General features: G+C 29.6%; 1 protein-coding gene across 2 annotated transcripts in view; it reads right to left on the reverse strand.

Annotated features, from left to right (window-relative positions):
* The window catches only part of LOC106785375 (ankyrin repeat and fibronectin type-III domain-containing protein 1), an 89,486-nt gene that overhangs the window by 42,352 nt on the left and 39,872 nt on the right, over positions 1 to 7,262 (reverse strand). The gene's annotated exons all lie outside the window — the stretch shown is intronic.

Here is a 7,262-nt window from a genome sequence, read left to right on the forward strand (position 1 = left end):
ACACCGTGTGGATGAACTCTCTCTCGTTTCGTTGAAGAGTGTTTGCTAGGGTCGTAGCATCGACCTGAGAGAAGGAAAGAAAAAAAGAGAAAGAGAGAGAGAGAGAAGCTATGAAATAACCGGAACGAGCCATTGTCATGAAAGATAGGACCAATTCGATGGTATTTCTTCGACGGAAATTCATCTACCCAGACGACTTTCCGGTTACTCTCTTTCGACGTTAAGACCAGTAAATGGTAGTACAATTTAAAAGATGAGATTTTTGTTCTTTCTTTCAGCCTCTCTTCAGTAATTTATTATTCTTCAGATGGGAATATATAAATAATTGTTCAAGTTGAGATAAAAATGAAAAGAAAAAAAAAACAAAAAGAAAGATATTAAGCATAAAAAGGGTCATTTGTTCTGTAAAGTATAGTATAGAAGATTAATAGTATAACTAGTATTCATTCAAGGTATGCACTTTGACAAATACGATGAAACGTGAATTACTTTTTTCTTAGAGTTTACAAGGTATCATTGTCAAGGGAACTATTTAAATTCTCGAACAAGTAATTCGAGTCACGATAGGCCCCATGATACCATCTCTATTTCACAACACAGTTAACCACACGAATTTGTGTTTCTCTGGTCGCTTATATTGTTGTACTCTCTTACGAAGCGCAAATGTTAAAGGGCTACTACCACCAAGTCAGAAAGATTTGGAAAGAATCATTGGACGAAATAAATTGTTCACACGTATTCTGTAGTTTTTTTTTTTTTTTAATTCAATAACACCTTGTTTACGCAGATATATTTTATTGACCGTGAATAACACGAATCAATATTATTTTATTACAATCATTATAAAATACGATAACGAGGATTCAAATGGCGGAAGAAACTTTTATTGAAATTTATTTTCGCTACGAGATATCGTTTGGAATCTTTATTGGAGGATCAACGATACCGTGGATTTGTTATAAAATAACAAAAAAATAAAATGTTACGGAATAAATGTACCTTTTCATCGATATATATAAAATCACATTCATTGAAAAATTTAATTAATCGCCAGTCAATTTCTCGTCCGATCCATAGCTGTCCGGTTTCTCTTCTTGTGCTTTATTGTAAAGCATCGCTTTAATCGAGCAAAGTGTTTTACTAGAAATACTAAAAGCTTCTAAGGTTTAAGCATCTCGATGTTCTCATTACGTCAAATATAAAAAAAAAATGCAAAGAAAGAGAGAGAGAGAGAGGAAGAAAAAATAGGAAAAGCCTCCGTACAAAAAATTAACAAAGTTTGCAAGAATTTCATGTTTGTGAAAACAAGAAAAAAAAAAAAAAAGAAAATGAAAAAATAATTTGTGAAGAAAATCATATCGCGTAATTTATTTTTTTTTTTTTAGTCTTTCCTTCTACTATACATTTATCTACTATATTGTCTACCATATAATTTAATAAAAAAAAATAACAAGGAACTAGTAAAAGATAGAAGTGAATGCGTATAATGAAATTTTTTATCCAAGAAATCTGACACGCACGAATTGAATTTAAGAAAGCAAATTCGCACATAAGTCTTAACCGTAACATTTAAAAGTCAATACACTTAGAAAACTCGAGATTGGAGACGTTGCAACAAAATATAACATCATGTTTCTCGTTAATTGTTGGCTACCTCTTTTTTCTATTTAAAATAGAAAATCGTTAAAGCCATTTACCTTTAGCTATAATTTTCTCGTTAATTACAACAAACACTTTGTGTAACTATATTACTTTCATACCAATTAAGTGAACGAACGATTCATGAAGAAAAGTTCCGTAATTTTGAGAAAAATATTTTAAAAAGTACGATGATAAAAATATATAATTTTGTATGCAGTATATGTGAAACGAAAAATGTCTATCTCATGTTTCACGACTATACAATACATACGTGGCTAAATATTTCATTGTACATTCGATAAAATCAATTTTATACTTTTATTATGTGCATATTTTTTTTTTTTTGGTTATGGAAACGTACGAAATAAAATAAGTATCATTTTTATATTCGCAATATGAATTTCGTATATTTTTTGGTTTAATGAATTTTTAATATTACTTGTAATTTATTATTTTTCTAGTTCAACGGTTATAAAAACATTATTTACTTACATAAGTACAAAAAGATGTATATTTTGTTATATAATACATATATATATATGTCGGTGTATTAAATTCAGTAAAATAATAATAATAATAAAAACTTGAAATTTTACTCGAAATAATTAGAAGTTTTTGAGAAAGTATAGAATGAAATATGCGATTGAAATCCATCTTTAAAGTCTACTTTTCTTTTCGCAACAATCCTCTTAGTTATCAGTTCTTATCTCTTTCTGTACTTTGAAAATCAATGTTCTGTAAGTCGTGCAGTTTTATGGGATCTAATCTGCAAATGAAATTTTAACTTTATACTTTAACTACACGCCTCTTGTGTCAATTCTTATATTACATAGTTAAAGTATATAACTCTGCTTTATTTCATACTTTAAGTGAGCATAGAGATTTCATGGTTTAGCTAGTTATTTCATTTTCGAATAAACGGATTTCACGTTTTGACTGTAACATATACATATATATATATATATATATTTTGTATCGATTTTCGATTTGTTTTTTAGTTAATATAGTTAGACGTTAATTGTTCCGACGTTTCGTATGAGAAGTTTAGCTCGTTAGAAATCAAATCGTACGTTAAGGTGATAAGTACGACGTACTAATTTAACACGTTGAGTGCAGCTGTACGGGACGTGCACCGTTCAAGAGGTAATAAGTCACAATCGTACCCTCGACATGACACCTTATTGTGGGTCACTGAATTTATTTGTCAGAATGAATATTTTTTTCAATTGGAACGTGTTCGATTATAATGAGAAATATCGATCTTATATAACAATCTACATGATATGTTTTTTCAACGAGAATATATCTCTCTCAATCTATGCATACGATTTATTTTATTCCAAACATACATACACAATAACATTTATAATATTATTACAAATATTTGTCAATATTATTATCGTCAATTTTGATTATATCTTTCATTTGTATTAAAGATACTAAACTTATTTTAATTATTATGCATACATATTATATATATACAACTTATGGGAAAATATAAAACACAGTCGCGGAATCTCTATACAATAATAATGAATAAAAAGAAAAAAAAATATTATACATAGAAGAAAAAATCTATCATACGTCCTGTGTTATTTTGTCATCGTATTTAAATTCAACGGCAAAAGATTAATCACGATTATTTGCGGACGACCAAGATGGAATAGTAAAGAATAGAGGGTATTGTTCCTTAAAGGGCACAATCTACTTTCATTAAATGCTTCTTGCATTGAATAGCGAAGCCGCGAATAAAATCGATGAAACGATTGGAACGATTGGTTAGGGATAATTTTAGGGTCAAGTACGAGATCGAAAGACAGAAAAAAGTAGGGAGGCGGGGGTGCGGTGGGGTGGGTGGTAGGCAGAAAAAAGATAAAAAGAAAAAAAAAGGAGGATAGAGACTGTTCCAATTTCAGAACCCTTTACCTGCTTTTTTCCGCTCTTTATCGGACAAATCCTACGTCCTGTCTGGACAATCCTCTTACGGAAGAACAATGATGCGCTATGCGAGTGTACATACGTTTGACATTCACCACTCGCTTTTAGCTCCATTAAAAGATTTCAAGGTATACCAAATGGGGGCGTAGAGTGGAAGAATGAAAGAGAAAGAAAACTAAACGGAGGGAGAAAGATAGATATAAAAATGAGTGAAAAGAATCGAGCGTGTCAACGTAGTCAGACAGTATCATCCATATATATATATGTATATATTAAATGAAGCAAAAGAATATGCGAATGTGTATTGTCTTGGAAGTTTTGCAGACGACACTCTTTTGTAAAATGTCTATGAAAATCGTTCGAATCATTTTTCCATTCATTTTATTTCCATTCCGTTTGGTACGCTCGAAATTTATCAATATATTTGTAGTTGAAAATAATTCATCGTCAAGGAAATAAAAATGTGCGATTAATTTGGAAATTTGTTTCTTCTGTTTTTTTTTTTTTTTTTATCGAAATAAATTGAGAAAGTGTTTTATTAAAAGAATGCCGTTCATATCAGAAATTTGTTAAGTAAAATTTATTTCGAGAATATCTTTATTCGATCAATAAAAATAATCTCCATATATAATATATACACGTCGATAATTGGGTAAATATAAAAGACATTTTTTGTTACGATAATGAAAGGGTGACAATTATCGATAACTATTACGTCAGATCATTTTTTTTCTTTTTATAAAATATTTGGAAATCGGTAAAACTCATTAAAATTCTATTCGATCGATCTTCGATTCTCGTTGCGTGTTCAAGGGCTCGTGGGAGTCGACTAGAAATTTTTTCGTATATTAGATTAAGTAAATCCATTATTTCGATTGTATACAAAAAATTTGATGGTAAATCTATTTGAATTATTTATTTCATTAAAGACAATTCACGATACCATTGTGTAAATTAAAACACGAAGATGGATAAGAATAAAAGTAAATAAAAATGATTAAACAAATGAATAATAAATATAATTATTATAATTTTGACATATAATTAACTCGAAACAATGGCACATTAAAATTAAAGAAACGATTCTCATATAGAATATGAATAATTTTCATTTAACTTTCATACATCATTCATTCGGTTACCCATTCACTGTTTCTGATTATTAAGTTCTCCGACAACAATTAATTATTAAAAATCAGTTAATAAGGAAATAAATAATAATAATTCGGTTATTGCAAAGAAAATAAAAAAGAAATAACTGGGATGTTATATCGTGAGAGAGCCTATTTTAACGTCGAGTAGCAATTAGAGAAACTAAGTGACAAAACGTGTATTAATTAAGACGAGTTTAAATGTCATAAAGCTATGAAATTTCTCTAAAGAAAAGTTCGTTAATTAACTTACCACTAACCCTTCTTTATATTGCTTTTTAATTTCAATTTTTTTTTGTTTTTCTTACAAACTCTAAGAAAATATGCGAAGCACATAAAATAACGTGTTACAATTATTTTTGTATTAAATTTATATCAATATGTGTTTCACAATGAATTAAATATTTGTCCTATCTCGCGTCTCGAGAGGAAAATGTTTCTTTTCAATGAGTAACAGCACTCATTTGAAAATTTAGTTAATCGACCTTAATTTTCTTCGTTATGATCGCGAAAGCTCTACCGAGCGTGCATACTGTTCGTCACCGCGTTTGCGAACAATTGCTTTGTTACTGATTGTAACTAACGATGCCGCTCGAATTCACCCATATCTCACATCCATTTCAATTCATTCGTACTTGCGAAATGACGAATTCAACCGTGGGGCCAAAAATAGACGACGAATAGGATCTTTAAACTATCTCGTTATCTCCAGAAAGATTCTTTGTAAGAATTTTTGTCGAAATAACGGATCTCATGCGATAAATAATTTTCAAATTATATTCCAAAAATTTGTTCAAACAATATTTCTTTTAATTAGCTTTGATAAATCAGTTAAATATCTTCGAAGAGAATATGGTTTTCAGGGTTGTCAGTCAGATTTTTCTTTTTTTATGAAATAAGAAATAACAACGCACACACGTGACTAATTGTTCGAGAGAATAAAAGACAACAAAACGGGAAGCCATTGGTCGACCCCTCGTTGTCCCTTTGTCTTCGTGTCACGAATAACGAAGTCCTCAGACTTCCGTCTCGCGATCGGAAAAAAGATGAGATCAAAAGATAAACGAAAGATCTCAAAGCAAGCTCCTCTCCCTCTCCACTATATCTCTCCCTTTTTTCTTTCTCTGAAACTCGATCAATAATCCTTCATATTCCTTTATAAATCTATCATCTTTCTTATTTTATTACCTTGTTTTTGTTTTATTACCAAAATTTGGCAATTTTTTTTCAATATTATCAGTCTAATTTATCGACATAATATTCCTTTAAATTATTGTTCAAATTCACGATTCGGTCATCAACTTTTGATAAAAGATAAGTAAGTACTAACGAACAACAACAAAAAATGATGGAGAGATCCAATAAATGCGATATAATCTTTACCTAACATAAGGTACCAGAGAAAGAGAAAGAAAGGAAGAAGAAAAAGAGAAGGAAGGTTGAGTATATCAGACAAGGTAGCACTTTGTATCAATGCTGAAAACCACGTACTCATTAGCCCAAAGTATCGACTGAAAGTAAAGTGGCAGTGGTAGTAGTAGAATGTTGATATGAATATATGTATTACGTTAATTAAGGTCAGACAGAAATAGAAGACACATCTTGCTATCTTGCTCTCCCTTGTTTTTTTTATTTTTTTTTTTTCTATCGTTCGAACTTTTAGTCAATAGCTAATTCAATTACGATCAGTTAGATCCTCCACGATTTCGAATCAATTCATTCCATTGGTCTTTTACAGAAGAGATATTAATTAATAATCGTCTGTTATCCTTCTCGACTTTTTATAAGAATATTTTCAACAAAAAAAAACTTGAATTTTATATATATGCATATATATATATATTATAATATATTATACATTAAAATAATTCTTTTCTTTTTATTTGTCTACCACACCCTTTTCTTTATTCCTTTTTTTTTGTCTGAATCTCACGAACAACTCATCGTTTACGGATTCTTCCCTGGAGAGAGTTAAAAGATGGTCAAACTTTCGATACTCGAGTTGAAATTTAAACCCTCTTTTTCTTTCTTAACACTACTATACCATCACTTTTTCTCGACGACTATACGTTTGTCTCTATCTTCCTTATTTTCTATATCTTTCTTTCTTACTTTTCTCTCTCTCTCTTTTATTCTCTCTTTCTTTGTTTTTTGTCTTCCTTCGCTTTTCTTGTATCGAAGAAAAGTAGCACAATAAAATTTCTCTTGAAAGGACTGGTACACCCTCAATCCTGGTTTTCTTCCACTTTTAAGATCTCACAAAGATCCCCGTAGCTTTTATCGAAAACGTACGGTAAAAAAAAGAGAATGCTTCTAGTGGATTCGTTTTTGTTAAATTGTTGGTTTAAAAAAAAAAAAGAGAAAAAAGCCGTGTAGAATATAACTCCAGTAATAATCGTTCGTTTTAATATTGTTATAACAATGTTTAAATCAAATATTGATTATTATCTTCTCATGCTGATGACATTATAATTAAATAATTAATATAATATAATAATAATAAAATAATAATAATAATAAATATATAATAAA

This window comes from Polistes canadensis, unplaced genomic scaffold (assembly GCF_001313835.1).
Source record: "Polistes canadensis isolate GaletaPanama2010 unplaced genomic scaffold, ASM131383v1 scaffold_49, whole genome shotgun sequence".
In the NCBI taxonomy this organism is placed as follows: Eukaryota; Metazoa; Arthropoda; class Insecta; order Hymenoptera; family Vespidae; genus Polistes; species Polistes canadensis.